This window comes from Bufo gargarizans, chromosome 4, assembly GCF_014858855.1.
Source record: "Bufo gargarizans isolate SCDJY-AF-19 chromosome 4, ASM1485885v1, whole genome shotgun sequence".
Lineage (NCBI taxonomy): Eukaryota > Metazoa > Chordata > Amphibia > Anura > Bufonidae > Bufo > Bufo gargarizans.
In genome coordinates, this window is record NC_058083.1 from 197,664,832 (window position 1) to 197,681,074 (window position 16,243).

Consider the following 16,243-nt stretch of genomic DNA (forward strand, 5'->3'; position numbering starts at 1 on the left):
TGTACTGTTGTTGCTGGGCAAGATATTTAGTGTCCGTCAAAGCACATTTTTTGTTCTGGGTTGAAGTACAATTCCCAATTTAGCAATTTCATAATTTAGTGGTTTCTGCTATATCAGAGCTATTTGAAATCTATCCCTAAAAGGGTATATAATATTGAAGGTGCACATAGGGTCATTCAGAATAACTTCACACACACGCTTCTGTGCATTTCCAAGTCTAATTCTGTCACTAAATCCATACCGGTGACCCAGCGCCTAAATACTAGGCCTCAAATTTAAATCCCTCTAAATCTCTCGTTACCCACCGCTGTACTGTTGTTGCTGGGCAAGATATTTAGTGTCCGTCAAAGCACATTTTTTGTTCTGGGTTGAAGTACAATTCCCAATTTAGCAATTTCATAATTTAGTGGTTTCTGCTATATCAGAGCTATTTGAAATCTATCCCTAAAAGGGTATATAATATTGAAGGTGCACATAGGGTCATTCAGAATAACTTCACACACACGCTTCTGTGCATTTCCAAGTCTAATTCTGTCACTAAATCCATACCGGTGACCCAGCGCCTAAATACTAGGCCTCAAATTTATATCCCGCTAAATCTCTCGTTACCGCTGTACTGTTGTTGCTGGGCAAGATATTTAGTGTCCGTCAAAGCACATTTTTTGTTCTGGGTTGAAGTACAATTCCCAATTTAGCAATTTCATAATTTAGTGGTTCCTGCTATATCAGAGCTATTTGAAATCTATCCCAAAAAGGGTATATAATATTGAAGGTGCACATTGGGTCATTCAGAATAACTTCACACACACCCGCTACTGTGTATTTCCAAGTCTAATTCTGTCACTAAACCCATACCTGTCACCCAGCGCCTAAATACTAGGCCTCAAATTTAAATCCCTCTAAATCTCTCGTTACCGCTGTCCTGTTGTAGCTGGGAAAGTTATTTAGTGCCCGTCAAAGCACATTTTTTGTTCTGGGTTGAAGTACAATTCCCAATTTAGCAATTTCATAATTTAGTGGTTACTGCTATATCAGAGCTATTTGAAATCTATCCCAAAAAGGGTATATAATATTCAAGGTGCACATTGGGTCATTCAGAATAACTTCACACACACGCTTCTGTGCATTTCCAAGTCTAATTCTGTCACTAAATCCATACCGGTCACCCAGCGCCTAAATACTAGGCCTCAAATTTATATCCCGCTGAATTTGAATACAATACATTGGGCCAAATAATATATTTGTTGTTGTGGTGAACCATAACAATGAGAAAAACATCTAGTAAGGGACGCGGACGTGGACATGGTCGTGGTGGTGTTAGTGGACCCTCTGGTGCTGGGAGAGGACGTGGCCGTTCTGCCACATCCACACGTCCTAGTGTACCAACTACCTCAGGTCCCAGTAGCCGCCAGAATTTACAGCGATATATGGTGGGGCCCAATGCCGTTCTAAGGATGGTAAGGCCTGAGCAGGTACAGGCATTAGTCAATTGGGTGGCCGACAGTGGATCCAGCACGTTCACATTATCTCCCACCCAGTCTTCTGCAGAAAGCGCACAGATGGCGCCTGAAAACCAACCCCATCAGTCTGTCACATCACCCCCATGCATACCAGGGAAACTGTCTCAGCCTCAAGTTATGCAGCAGTCTCTTATGCTGTTTGAAGACTCCGCTGGCAGGGTTTCCCAAGGGCATCCACCTAGCCCTTCCCCAGCGGTGAAAGACATAGAATGCACTGACGCACAACCACTTATGTTTCCTGATGATGAGGACATGGGAATACCACCTCAGCATGTCTCTGATGATGACGAAACACAGGTGCCAACTGCTGCGTCTTTCTGCAGTGTGCAGACTGAACAGGAGGTCAGGGATCAAGACTGGGTGGAAGACGATGCAGGGGACGATGAGGTCCTAGACCCCACATGGAATGAAGGTCGTGCCACTGACTTTCACAGTTCGGAGGAAGAGGCAGTGGTGAGACCGAGCCAACAGCGTAGCAAAAGAGGGAGCAGTGGGCAAAAGCAGAACACCCGCCGCCAAGAGACTCCGCCTGCTACTGACCGCCGCCATCTGGGACCGAGCACCCCAAAGGCAGCTTCAAGGAGTTCCCTGGCATGGCACTTCTTCAAACAATGTGCTGACGACAAGACCCGAGTGGTTTGCACGCTGTGCCATCAGAGCCTGAAGCGAGGCATTAACGTTCTGAACCTGAGCACAACCTGCATGACCAGGCACCTGCATGCAAAGCATGAACTGCAGTGGAGTAAACACCTTAAAACCAAGGAAGTCACTCAGGCTCCCCCTGCTACCTCTTCTGCTGCTGCCGCCTCGGCCTATTCTGCTGCTGCCGCCTCGGCCTCTTCCTCCGCCTCTGGAGGAACGTTGGCACCTGCCGCCCAGCAAACAGGGGATGTACCACCAACACCACCACCACCACCTCCGTCACCAAGCGTCTCAACCATGTCACACGCCAGCGTTCAGCTCTCCATCTCACAAACATTTGATAGAAAGCGTAAATTCCCACCTAGCCACCCTCGATCCCTGGCCCTGAATGCCAGCATTTCTAAACTACTGGCCTATGAAATGCTGTCATTTAGGCTGGTGGACACAGACAGCTTCAAACAGCTCATGTCGCTTGCTGTCCCACAGTATGTTGTTCCCAGCCGGCACTACTTCTCCAAGAGAGCCGTGCCTTCCCTGCACAACCAAGTATCCGATAAAATCAAGTGTGCACTGCGCAACGCCATCTGTAGCAAGGTCCACCTAACCACAGATACGTGGACCAGTAAGCACGGCCAGGGACGCTATATCTCCCTAACTGCACACTGGGTAAATGTAGTGGCAGCTGGGCCCCAGGCGGAGAGCTGTTTGGCGCACGTCCTGCCGCCGCCAAGGATCGCAGGGCAACATTCTTTGCCTCCTGTTGCCACCTCCTCCTTCTCGGCTTCCTCCTCCTCTTCTTCCACCTGCTCATCCAGTCAGCCACACACCTTCACCACCAACTTCAGCACAGCCCGGGGTAAACGTCAGCAGGCCATTCTGAAACTCATATGTTTGGGGGACAGGCCCCACACCGCACAGGAGTTGTGGCGGGGTATTGAACAACAGACCGACGAGTGGTTGCTGCCGGTGAGCCTCAAGCCCGGCCTGGTGGTGTGTGATAATGGGCGAAATCTCGTTGCAGCTCTGGGACTAGCCAATTTGACGCACATCCCTTGCTTGGCGCATGTGCTGAATTTGGTGGTGCAGAAGTTCATTCACAACTACCCCGACATGTCAGAGCTGCTGCATAAAGTGCGGGCCGTCTGTTCGCGCTTCCGGCGTTCACATCCTGCCGCTGCTCGCCTGTCTGCGCTACAGCGTAACTTCGGCCTTCCCGCTCACCGCCTCATATGCGACGTGCCCACCAGGTGGAACTCCACCTTGCACATGCTGGACAGACTGTGCGAGCAGCAGCAGGCCATAGTGGAGTTTCAGCTGCAGCACGCACGGGTCAGTCGCACTACAGAACAGCACCACTTCACCACCAATGACTGGGCCTCCATGCGAGACCTGTGTGCCCTGTTGCGCTGTTTCGAGTACTCCACCAACATGGCCAGTGGCGATGACACCGTTATCAGCGTTACAATACCACTTCTATGTCTCCTTGAGAAAACACTTAGGGCGATGATGGAACAGGAGGTGGCCCAGGAGGAGGAGGAGGAGGATGAGGAAGAGGGGTCATTTTTAGCACTTTCAGGCCAGTCTCTTCGAAGTGACTCAGAGGGAGGTTTTTTGCAACAGCAGAGGCCAGGTACAAATGTGGCCAGCCAGGGCCCACTACTGGAGGACGAGGAGGACGAGGATGAGGAGGAGGTGGAGGAGGATGAGGATGAAGCATGGTCACAGCGGGGTGGCACCCAACGCAGCTCGGGTCCATCACTGGTGCGTGGCTGGGGGGAAAGGCAGGACGATGACGATACGCCTCCCACAGAGGACAGCTTGTCCTTACCCCTGGGCAGCCTGGCACACATGAGCGACTACATGCTGCAGTGCCTGCGCAACGACAGCAGAGTTGCCCACATTTTAACCTGTGCGGACTACTGGGTTGCCACCCTGCTGGATCCACGCTACAAAGACAATGTGCCCACCTTACTTCCTGCACTGGAGCGTGATAGGAAGATGCGCGAGTACAAGCGCACGTTGGTAGACGCGCTACTGAGAGCATTCCCAAATGTCACAGGGGAACAAGTGGAAGCCCAAGGCCAAGGCAGAGGAGGAGCAAGAGGTCGCCAAGGCAGCTGTGTCACGGCCAGCTCCTCTGAGGGCAGGGTTAGCATGGCAGAGATGTGGAAAACTTTTGTCAACACGCCACAGCTAACTGCACCACCACCTGATACGCAACGTGTTAGCAGGAGGCAACATTTCACTAACATGGTGGAACAGTACGTGTGCACACCCCTCCACGTACTGACTGATGGTTCGGCCCCATTCAACTTCTGGGTCTCTAAATTGTCCACGTGGCCAGAGCTAGCCTTTTATGCCTTGGAGGTGCTGGCCTGCCCGGCAGCCAGCGTTTTGTCTGAACGTGTATTCAGCACGGCAGGGGGCGTCATTACAGACAAACGCAGCCGCCTGTCTACAGCCAATGTGGACAAGCTGACGTTCATAAAAATGAACCAGGCATGGATCCCACAGGACCTGTCCGTCCCTTGTCCAGATTAGACATTAACTACCTCCCCATAACCATATATTATTGGACTCCAGGGCACTTCCTCATTCAATCCTATTTTTATTTTCATTTTACCATTATATTGCGATGCTACCCAAAGTTGAATGAACCTCTCCTCTGCCTGTGTGCTAGGCCTAAATATATGCCAATGGACTGTTGCAGTGGTGGCTGACATGAAGCCTGATTCTCTGCTATGACATGCAGACTAATTCTCTGCTGACATGAAGCCAGATTGTCTGTTACGGGACCTCTCTCCTCTGCCTGGGTGCTGGGCCTAAATTTATGACAATGGACTGTTGCAGTGGTGGCTGACGTGAAGCCTGATTCTCTGCTATGACATGCAGACTGATTCTCTGCTGACATGAAGCCAGATCCTCTGTTACGGGACCTCTCTCCTCTGCCTGGGTGCTGGGCCTAAATTTATGACAATGGACTGTTGCAGTGGTGGCTGACGTGAAGCCTGATTCTCTGCTATGACATGCAGACTGATTCTCTGCTGACATGAAGCCAGATCCTCTGTTACGGGACCTCTCTCCTCTGCCTGGGTGCTGGGCCTGAATATATGCCAATGGACTGTTGCAGTGGTGGGTGACGTGAAGCCTCATTCTCTGCTATGACATGCAGACTAATTCTCTGCTGACATGAAGCCAGATTGTCTGTTACGGGACCTCTCTCCTCTGCCTGTGTGTGTGCTGGGCCTAAATATATGCCAATGGACTGTTGCAGTGGTGGCTGACGTGAAGCCTCATTCTCTGCTATGACATGCAGACTGATTCTCTGCTGACATGAAGCCAGATCCTCTGTTACGGGACCTCTCTCCTCTGCCTGGGTGCTGGGCCTAAATTTATGACAATGGACTGTTGCAGTGGTGGCTGACGTGAAGCCTGATTCTCTGCTATGACATGCAGACTGATTCTCTGCTGTCATGAAGCCAGATTGTCTGTTACGGGACCTTTCTCCTCTACCTGGGTTCTGGGCCTAAATTTATGAAAATTGACTCTTACAGTGGTGGGTGACGTGAAGCCTGATTCTCTGCTATGATATGAAGACTGATTCTCTGCTGACATGAAGCCAGATTGTCTGTTACGGGACCTTTCTCCTCTGCCTGGGTTCTGGGCCTAAATTTATGAAAATTGACTCTTACAGTGGTGGGTGACGTGAAGCCTGATTCTCTGCTATGATATGAAGACTGATTCTCTGCTGACATGAAGCCAGATTGTCTGTTACGGGACCTTTCTCCTCTGCCTGGGTTCTGGGCCTAAATTTATGAAAATTGACTCTTACAGTGGTGGGTGACGTGAAGCCTGATTCTCTGCTATGATATGAAGACTGATTCTCTGCTGACATGAAGCCAGATTGTCTGTTACGGGACCTTTCTCCTCTGCCTGGGTTCTGGGCCTAAATTTATGAAAATTGACTCTTACAGTGGTGGGTGACGTGAAGCCTGATTCTCTGCTATGATATGAAGACTGATTCTCTGCTGACATGAAGCCAGATTGTCTGTTACGGGACCTTTCTCCTCTGCCTGGGTTCTGGGCCTAAATTTATGAAAATTGACTCTTACAGTGGTGGGTGACGTGAAGCCTGATTCTCTGCTATGATATGAAGACTGATTCTCTGCTGACATGAAGCCAGATTCTCTGTTACGGGACCTCTCTCCTCTGCCTGGGTGCTGGGCCTAAATTTATGACAATGGACTGTTGCAGTGGTGGCTGACGTGAAGCCTGATTCTCTGCTATGACATGCAGACTGATTCTCTGCTGACATGAAGCCAGATTCTCTGTTACGGGACCTCTCTCCTCTGCCTGTGTGTGTGCTGGGCCTAAATATATGCCAATGGACTGTTGCAGTGGTGGCTGACGTGAAGCCTCATTCTCTGCTATGACATGCAGACTAATTCTCTGCTGACATGAAGACAGATTCTCTGTTACGGGACCTCTCTCCTCTGCCTGGGTGCCGGGGCCTAAATATCTGAGAATGGACTGTTCCAGTGGTGGGTGACGGGAAGCCAGATTCTCTGCTATGGAACCTCTCTCCAATTGATTTTGGTTAATTTTTATTTATTTAATTTTTATTTTAATTCATTTCCCTATCCACATTTGTTTGCAGGGGATTTACCTACATGTTGCTGCCTTTTGCAGCCCTCTAGCTCTTTCCTGGGCTGTTTTACAGCCTTTTTAGTGCCGAAAAGTTCGGGTCCCCATTGACTTCAATGGGGTTCGGGTTCGGGACGAAGTTCGGATCGGGTTCGGATCCCGAACCCGAACATTTCCGGGATGTTCGGCCGAACTTCTCGAACCCGAACATCCAGGTGTTCGCTCAACTCTACTGGCAACAGGATGAGACAATAACCAAGCTTGTTGGTTGCAATAAATGAAGTCTTTCTTCACTGGATGGGAGCAGTAGTACAAATAGCAGCAAAAAGCGCAGTTCCTAAGTATATGTGTAGTCTTCTCTCAGTAGCTGTATATAGGCAGCAAAAATGATGGTAGTAGTATTCCTTGACTCTGCTACCAATGACACTTTTCAGTCCCTCTAAACAAGCCCAGGCATGCTGTTCTATTCCTTTTTAACCCTTTCTGCAGTTCCCACTCTGAGGTATAGAATTTAGATTTGGATTGCCAGACCATCTTAAAATGTGGTAGGTGCCAAAGCAATATCTTATTCCCACAGCAGCAAAGTCTCAATGCCATAAACAAGCCTATACCCTGCTGTCTAAAGCTTGCATGACCTAGTTGGTTTTGGACCTGTCTGGTCTCTTTGTCTCAGTGCGACTCTAATACTCAGACAACTTCTCTGGCAGCTGTAGCGTCAGAGATGAAGGTTCTTTGTGCAGCCGCCTGGGAGGTGCCAGAGATTAGGATGGGAGTGGTAGTGGCTCTAGCTGTTACAGTCAATCACAGTGGCTTTCCTCACTGTGGAAAAGCCACAAAAAAGTCACAATCTCACTCCAGTAGGAGGGTGGCGTAGGAAAACTGTAGTATCTTTTCTACACAAAACTGTTAGGTTTAACCCCTTTGGGACACAGCCTTAATTCACCTTAAGGACCAGGTCATTTTTTTGCGAATCTGACCAGTGTCACTTTAAGTGGTGATATGTGGTGATTTAAAACGCTTTGACTTATCCAGGCCATTCTGAGATTGTTTTTTATCACATATTGTACTTCATGACACTGCTAAAATGAAGTTAAAAAAATTAACTTTTATTTTTTTTTAAATACCAAATTTACCGATTTTTTTTTTTAAATGGCAAATTTCCAAGTTTCAATTTCTCTACTTCTATAATACATAGTAATACCTCAAAAAATAGTTATTACTTTACATTCCCCATATGTGTACTTCATGTTTGGATCATTTTGGGAATGATATTTTATTTTTTGGGGACGTTACAAGGCTTAGAAGTTTAGAAGCAAATCTTGAAATTTTTCAGAAATTCCAAGCCATCGGGTCCCCCCTGATGGCGCCACCGCCGCTGCACCAGGTAAAAGCGGCAAACCACAGGTCTGAATTGACCTGTGGTTTGCGGTGATCGGTATGTCATGTGTCCTGAAGAGGTTAAGGATGAGACAAATTTCTCAAACAACATGCGACATTTGATAAATGTGGTATAAAGTACTCCAGCACAGACTCTAGCAAAACTGACTTCATATATTCCCCTCATGATAAATTCCGCAAATGCCATAAGTTAACTCCTTTAGCAGTAATTAACCCATTTGCAGTTGTCCTCTGGTGCACTACAGAGGCAGATCTAAAAGGAACTGCTGCCCCAGGCTGGGGGTTTTATTACTTTTATGGCTTCTCCATTGTTATTTTTTATAGCTCCTCCATCACATTGTGCTGTAACCAATGGGGGTTATATTATAAAAAATCTCACATGGTCCAGCTAAATACTTTTATCCTAAAGGACCATCAGCCAAATGTCCCCTGGCTTATGCATCGGTGGGTTCTCAATAGAAAGAGGCAGTAACTAATAAATACTTTTTTAGGTAAAAACCTGTATTTGGATCCTTGACTGTCACTTCATTATAGGATTAAAATTCAGATAGGATAAAATGCCAATATTCAGAGAATCATTCTAAATGACTGCTTCATTCGGAATACACTGTGCCAGCTAGAGATGAATTTTAGATGTAGACATATTGTCTCCAATGTGCCCATAATAAAACCGTACTTCTGTGATAAGCGAATATTATTTTCAGTAGGTATCTCATCTGAATACCCATTTATCATTTTAAATTATTTACATACTTGTCTGCTTGATGACGCATATTACTTTGTTCCAGATGTTGCAGCTAACCAGGGTTTACCATGATAAGAAACAAGGGTGATAAACATTTATTGCATGTCAAATTGAATTTGTGGGAATCTATCATCTGAAAAGTGTATCTGAAAGTCTGCCACCTAGCACCATCTGGTAAGTGATGGCTGATCTCCCAGTGTCTTTACATGGTTTCATGGAATTGTCCTATGCGTGTTTGGTGAATTAACTTGGCAAGGACCTTCTATATCTATTTTCTTAAAGGCTTCGGAAACCTTTGTGCACAAAAAAACAATAACCCCATATCTTACTGTAATGCAGCACATAATAAAATTGCACTTGTCTGTTTACTGGTATCAGCTTTACTTCAAATGCCCTCAGAAATGCTGTGATATGATTTTTACTCATTGTTGTCATCTCCTGTGAGGCTCTGGGGTGTTCATGTGGATTTCACATACATCAGCACAGCCCCGCTCCCACATCCTGTTACACAACTATCAGCTACTTACATACAGACGGCCTGTAATCACCAGATCTATTTCTCACTTTCTATTCTGTAGAAAGTATATTATTTGAAGACAGCAATAGATATTTCTGCTGATAACGTTAGTGCAGCGATCTACAGTCAGAACCATGGCATAATACGCAGCATATACAGTCAGGTCCATAAATATTGGGACGTCGACACAATTCTAACATTTTTGCCTCTATACACCACCACAATGGATTTGAAATTAAACGAACAAGATGTGTTTTAACTGCAGACTGTCAGCTTTAATTTAAGGGTATTTACATCCAAATCAGGTGAACGGTGTAGGAATTACAACAGTTTGCATATGTGCCTCCCACTTGTTAAGGGACCAAAAGTAATGGGACAATTGGCTTCTCAGCTGTTCCATAGTCAGGTGTGTGTTATTTCCTCATTATACCAATTACAATGAGCAGAAAAAAGGTCCAGAGTTCATTTCAAGTGTGCATTTGGAATCTGTTGCTGTCAACTCTCAAGATGAGATCCAAAGAGCTGTCACTATCAGTGAAGCAAGCCATCATTAGGCTGAAAAAACTGAACAAACCCATCAGAGAGATAGCAAAAACATTAGGCGTGGCCAAAACAACTGTTTGGAACATTCTTAAAAAGAAGGAACACACAGATGAGCTCAGCAACACCAAAAGAGCCGGAAGACCACGGAAAACTGTGGTGGATGACCGAAGAATTCTTTCCCTAGTGAAGAAAACACTCTTCAGAACAGTTGGCCAGATCAAGAAAACTCTCCAGTACGTAGGTGTATGTGTGTCAAAGGCAACACTCAAGAGAAGACTTCACCAGAGTGAATACAGAGGTTTCACCACAAGATGTTAACCATTGGTGAGCCTCAAAAACAGGAAGGCCAGATTAGAGTTTGCCACACAACATCTAAAAAAAGCCTTCACAGTTCTATAACCACATCCTATGGACAGATGAGACCAAGATCAACTTGTACCAGAGTGATGGGAAGAAAAGAGTATGGAGAAGGAAAGGAACTGCCTATGATCCTAAGCATACCACCTCATCAGTGAAGCATGGTGGTGGTAGTGTCATGGCGTGGGCATGTATGGCTGTCAATGGAACTGGCTCTCTTGTATTTATTGTTGATGTGACTGCTGTGACTGCTGTGACTGCTGTGATGTGACTGATGTGACTGCTGACAAAAGCAGCAGGATGAATTCTGAAGTGTTTCGGGTAATATTATCTGCTTATATTCAGCCAAATGCTTCAGAACTCATTGGACGGCGCTTCACAATGCAGATGGACAATGACCCAAAGCATACTGCAAAAGCAACCAAAGAGTTTTTTAAGGGAAAGAAGTGGAATGTTATGCAATGGCCAAGTCAATCGCCTGACCTGATTCCAATTGAGCATGCATTTCACTTACTGAAGACAAAACTAAAGGGAAAATGCCCCAAAAACAAGCAGGAACTGAAGACAGTTGCAGTAGAGGCCTGGCTGAGCATCACCAGGGATGAAACATAGCGTCTTGTGATGTCTATGCGTTCCAGACTTTAGGCTGTAATTGACTGCAAAGGGTTTGCAACCAAGTATTAAAAAGTGAAAGTTTGATTTATGATTATTATTCTGTACCATTACTTTTGGTAATGGTAGTGGGAGGCACATATGCAAACTGTTGTTCATCTGATTTGGATGTAAATGCCCTCAAATTAAAGCTGACAGTCTGCAATTAAGGGCACATCTTATTTGTTTCATTTTAAATACATTGTGGTGGTGTATAGAGCCAAAAATGTTAGAATTGTGTCGACGTCCCAATATTTATGGACCTGACTGTAGGTCTCATTACTGACAGCTCTCACTACATGCACTCTATTTTGAATACAGTATTGTGTGCATTGAACTGTCACTTTTCCCACACAGATTAGTATTAGAGATGAGTGAATCAAAGCTGACTAAGTGGAATTCGATCCGAATTTCAGGAATTATTAGATTTGCACCAAATCCAAATTTCCTCACGCTTCATGGTAACGAATTAAATTTTTTCCTAAAATAGCTGCTGCACATGTTAGGACATGGCGCAAGGAACTCTAGGAACGAGGGATCACCCACAACGCCATTCATGCAGCCAATCAGCAGCCAGCCAGCCCTGTGATGTCACAGCCCTATAAATAGCCTCAGTCATTTTGGATTCAGCCATTTTCCAGTGTACTTAGTGTAGGGAGAGAAGTTAGCAGGCGCTAGGGACAGTGCTAGGAAAAACTTATATTTTGCTCAATGGAAGTTCAAGGAAAGAGCATTAGAAGTGTAGGGAAAGGATAGGGAGGAATTATACCACGGTATTGAAGCAGAACAGAGTTCAATAGGGGTGTTTACAGCCTGGGTAATAGGAACAATCCTATTACACCTTGCTGCATTGACTGCGGATCCAAATTTCCTATTACACCTTGCTGTATTGACTGCGGATCCAAATTGCCATTATGCTGCTGCTCATTTCAGGTTTGCAATACCTAGGTAATTCCAGCAAACCATTCTTGTTATTGTGGTCTTATTAGCCCTTGTGCGGTGCAGTTATATACAGTATATGTTTTAAAGCCTTTTTTTGTTGTGTATTAGTAGGGGGGAAAGGGGCTTATTAGCCATTGTGTGTTGAAGTGAGAAAATGACAGCCCTTTTTGGCGTGTATTAGATGCAAAAAAAAGTTATTTGCCGTTCATAGCCGCAGTTATATGTTCTCAAGCCTTTTTCTGGCGTGTATTAGTGGGGAAAAAGAGAAAGGGCTTATAAGCCGTTGTGTGGTGAAGTGGGAAAATTACAACCATTTTTGGTGTGTATTAGTGGCAAAAAAAAGTATTATTTGCTATTCACGGATGCATTTATATGTTCTAAAGCCTTTTTTGGAGTATATTAGTGGGGGGGAGGGGCTTATTAGCCGGTGTGTCGTGAAGTGGGAAATTACAGCCCTTTTTGGTGTGTATTAGTGGCAAAAAATAAATATTTTATTAAATAATTATTATTATTAGGATAGATACATACGTCCTATAGCCGTTCTGTGGTGAATTGTGATTGTTATATTTATTTTTTGGGGGTGTATTAATAGGAAAAAGAATACGTCTTATTAGCCGGTCTACAGTGAACCGACATTGTTATACAGCCATTGTTGGAGTGTAATAGGGAAAAATTCTGTATTTTTCACTTTATAAGACGTACTTTTCCTCCCAATAGTGGGGGGAAAATGTATGTGCGTCTTATAAAGCTAATAGTAGTGAGCGATTCCGATATGGAAGCGCTCACTAGTATGAATTAGGTGCCGGGAGTTGGGAGAGAAGCGCTGCAAGCGCTTGTAGTCTTCACCCTCCCTGGTTTTCCTTGGTGAGGCCAGGGCTTCATTGTCCTGACCTTGGACAGCGTCAGGATGTAGTGCGCGCACTATGACCTGGCGCTGCAAGCAGTCAGGTGACAGAGCAGCTCAGACCAGGAAGACAGGGGAGCGCAACTTCTGCTGGAGGTGAAGAGGAGCCATGGCACAGGATAGGTAAGAGGAGGTTTTCATTTTAATATGATCTGAGGTCTGATGGGGGTCTGACAATGTGGGCTGATCTGAGGTCTGATGGGGGTCTAACATTGAAGGCTGATCTGAGGTCTGATGGGGGTCTGACAATGTAAGCCTATATAAGGTCTGATGGGGGTCTGACAATGTGGGTTGATCTAAGGTCTGATAGCATTGTGGTCTGATCTGATGTTCTGATATTTATGGGGGTCTGATTTGATGTCTTGATATTTATGTGGGTCTGATCTGAGGATCTGATATGAGGTCTGACGAAAAGAATTTTTTTCTTATTTTCCTCCTCTTAAACCTGGGGTGCGTCTTGTCATCGTGGGAATCTTATAAAAAAATATACGGTAAGTATGTGTTATTAGCCGTTCTGCTGTAAATTTACATTGTCATACAGGCATTGTTGGTGTTTTTTAATAGCAAAAATAGGTATATCTTATTAGCAGTTCTGAAGTGAATTTGCATTGTCATTCAGTGGTGAAAGTTTTTTGTGATACAGCCTTTTTTGGGAAAATTGGTAGGTGAATATAGAATTTCTTCTCTAGGGACTGAGGAATTGCGTTGATTAGCCATTCAGTGGTAACAAAAAAAATCGTGAAACAGCCTTTTTTGAGAAAATTGATGAGTGATTGTAGAGTATCTTCCGTAGAAAATAACAATTTGTCGATTAGCCATTCAGTGGTGAAATTTGCTTTTGATGCAGCCTTTTGGGGGAAAATTGGTCTGTAGCTGTAACTAGGGTCAAGGACAATATATATCCTTTATGGCCCACTGGGTAAATGTTTTTCCTGCCTAGCCACACCAGCAACTTGGCCAGGTGACGCCGCTTCCGCCTCCACGTTCTCACGCCGTTGGTCCTGCGACAATGTCCGCCTCCTCATCCTCCATCGTGTCCTCCACTGTAGGGACAATTTACAGTGCTCCTCCAGCATACCACATGTGCAGGGCAAGGCGGTGTCACGCTGTTCTACACCTCGTTTGCCTGGACGAATGGATTCACACAGGGGAGGAACTGCTCCATGTCCTTCATCAAGAAATCAAATCCTGGCTTTCTCCGACAACTCAAAATCGGAACCACAGTAACCAACAACAGGAAGAACATGGTGTCAGCGCTGCGTCAAGGAGTGCATACACTTCAGCCACTTGTACAGTGCCAAGCACACCCTCCTTAAGCTGCAGCGTCAGAAAGGCGTCCCCCAACATAGGCTGATATGCTACATTTCCACCCATTGGAATTCCACCCTCCATATTTTGGACCGACTATACGAACAGAGAAAGGCCATAAACGATTTCTTGATGATCCAAGCGGACAGAGATACTCCTTTGTGTAACTTCGATGTTAGCCAGTGGCCTCTCATGCATGACACCTGCGGTTTGCTTGTGCCCTTTGAGGAGGCCACTTTATTTGTCAGTCACCAGGACTACGGGATGGACAATGTCATTCCACTAATTCATATCCTGGAAAAGATGTTGGTAAATCTGGCTGGTCAGGGGACTGGAGACGTGGTGCCTACATCTCACGGCCACATGAGCTCTGTGGGGGCTGTACTGGAGGAGGACGAGGACATTGAGCACAAGCAATATGTAGCGAAATGGGTGTTTTTTCTACACAGGTGAGAGGAGAGGAGGAGCAAGAGAAGATGAGGCAGATGACCCAGGCACACCGTGGCAGAATGCAGTGGAGATGGAGGAAGGGAGTCCCTCTGAGTCACTTGTGCAAATGCCCCTATGCATGCTCACTTGCTTGCATAGTGACAGCCGAATTGTCACCATTCGTCAGAGGGATGACTACTGGTAGCTGACCAGCTAAGACCTGTACTAGGTTGCTAATATAGCTTGTGAGTTTATACAGCTATACCTGCCAATAACCTTAATACAGTTCCTATGTTTGTGTGTTAAAGACAAGGGCAGAGTTATTTACAGTGACTTCATGTTTGGATGTCATATAACTGTTATATATATTGTGTTCACAGAAGCAGAAAATATAATATGCCTTTAAGATTCATTATATGGATGTGAGGTAAGCTCAATGACACAGCAGAAACAACAGAAAGCATAGAGTTAAACTGTTGTTGCTGGGAAGGAGTCTTGACCAATCGTAGCTAGCCTCACATAGCCCAGGAGTTTTGACTAATTACAGCTAGCCTGAGACACAGCTTGTGTGGGAAATCCCCATAGCAGGAGCTGCTAGAATTATTCACCAGAGAGAGAAGCTGAACAGACATTCACTCCACTAAGAGCTGTGTCTTATGGAAGCAGAGTGGCCAAAATAGATATTTAAAACAGTTATATAATGTTCCTACTGTTAATACAGTGATTAGAACTGTATACTGAACTAGCTATATATGTGTTTACTTACAGTTCCACTAATTTCAAACTACAAAGTTCACAATTCAAATTCCATATTGCAATCCAAATTGCATACAACCATGCCAGATCATACTCAACCAATCTACGCTCATGTTTCACTGCCATGCCTGCTGGGGAAGGGTGGTGATAGAAGCAGTGCCAGCTCCAGCAGCAGCAGCCTGAGTTTAGAGTTGCTGATGAGCAGCGTTCTTCACCCGCATAGTGAAGAAACTACTCACCAGCAGCTAAACATAGAGCAGAACCCAAACCAGCAGTTGGTGGCATACTCTGAGTGCACCCTGCCACGTTTCATTGAAGATCCACTGGACTACTGGGCAGCCAAAATGGAAAAGCTGTCCTTTCCGGCCAGTAGTGTGGCATCAGAGCGGGTATTTAGTGTGGCGGGGGCCATAGTTACCCCAAGGAGAACTCGCCACCTAAAATGTGGAGAGACTGACCTTTGTCAAGATGAATCAGGCGTGGATCAGCCAGGAATTCCACCCACCAATGCTTGATGCATCAGATTAGATCATCGATGCTGCCTCACCCAAACCTTGACAAAAGAGACCGGTTTCTTCTGGCTACCTGCCTCAGCTACTATTCTGATTCTGCCACCCGCCTGATGCCACACATCTGATGCCCAGTGCTCCTTCTTACACCTACCATCGTCAGCGGGTACTGTAAGTGCCACCCACCTCCCCACTCTGTCACCGGGTCACTCTGTGGTTTCCTGATGCTGCTGCCACCTCTACACTATGTCACCTTGCCACTCTGGTATCTTCATGCTGCTGCCACCTCCACACTTTGTCACCTTGCCACTCTGTGGTCTCCTCATGCTGCTGCTGCCGCCTCCACACTCTGTCATTGTGCCAGTCTGCGGCCTCCTC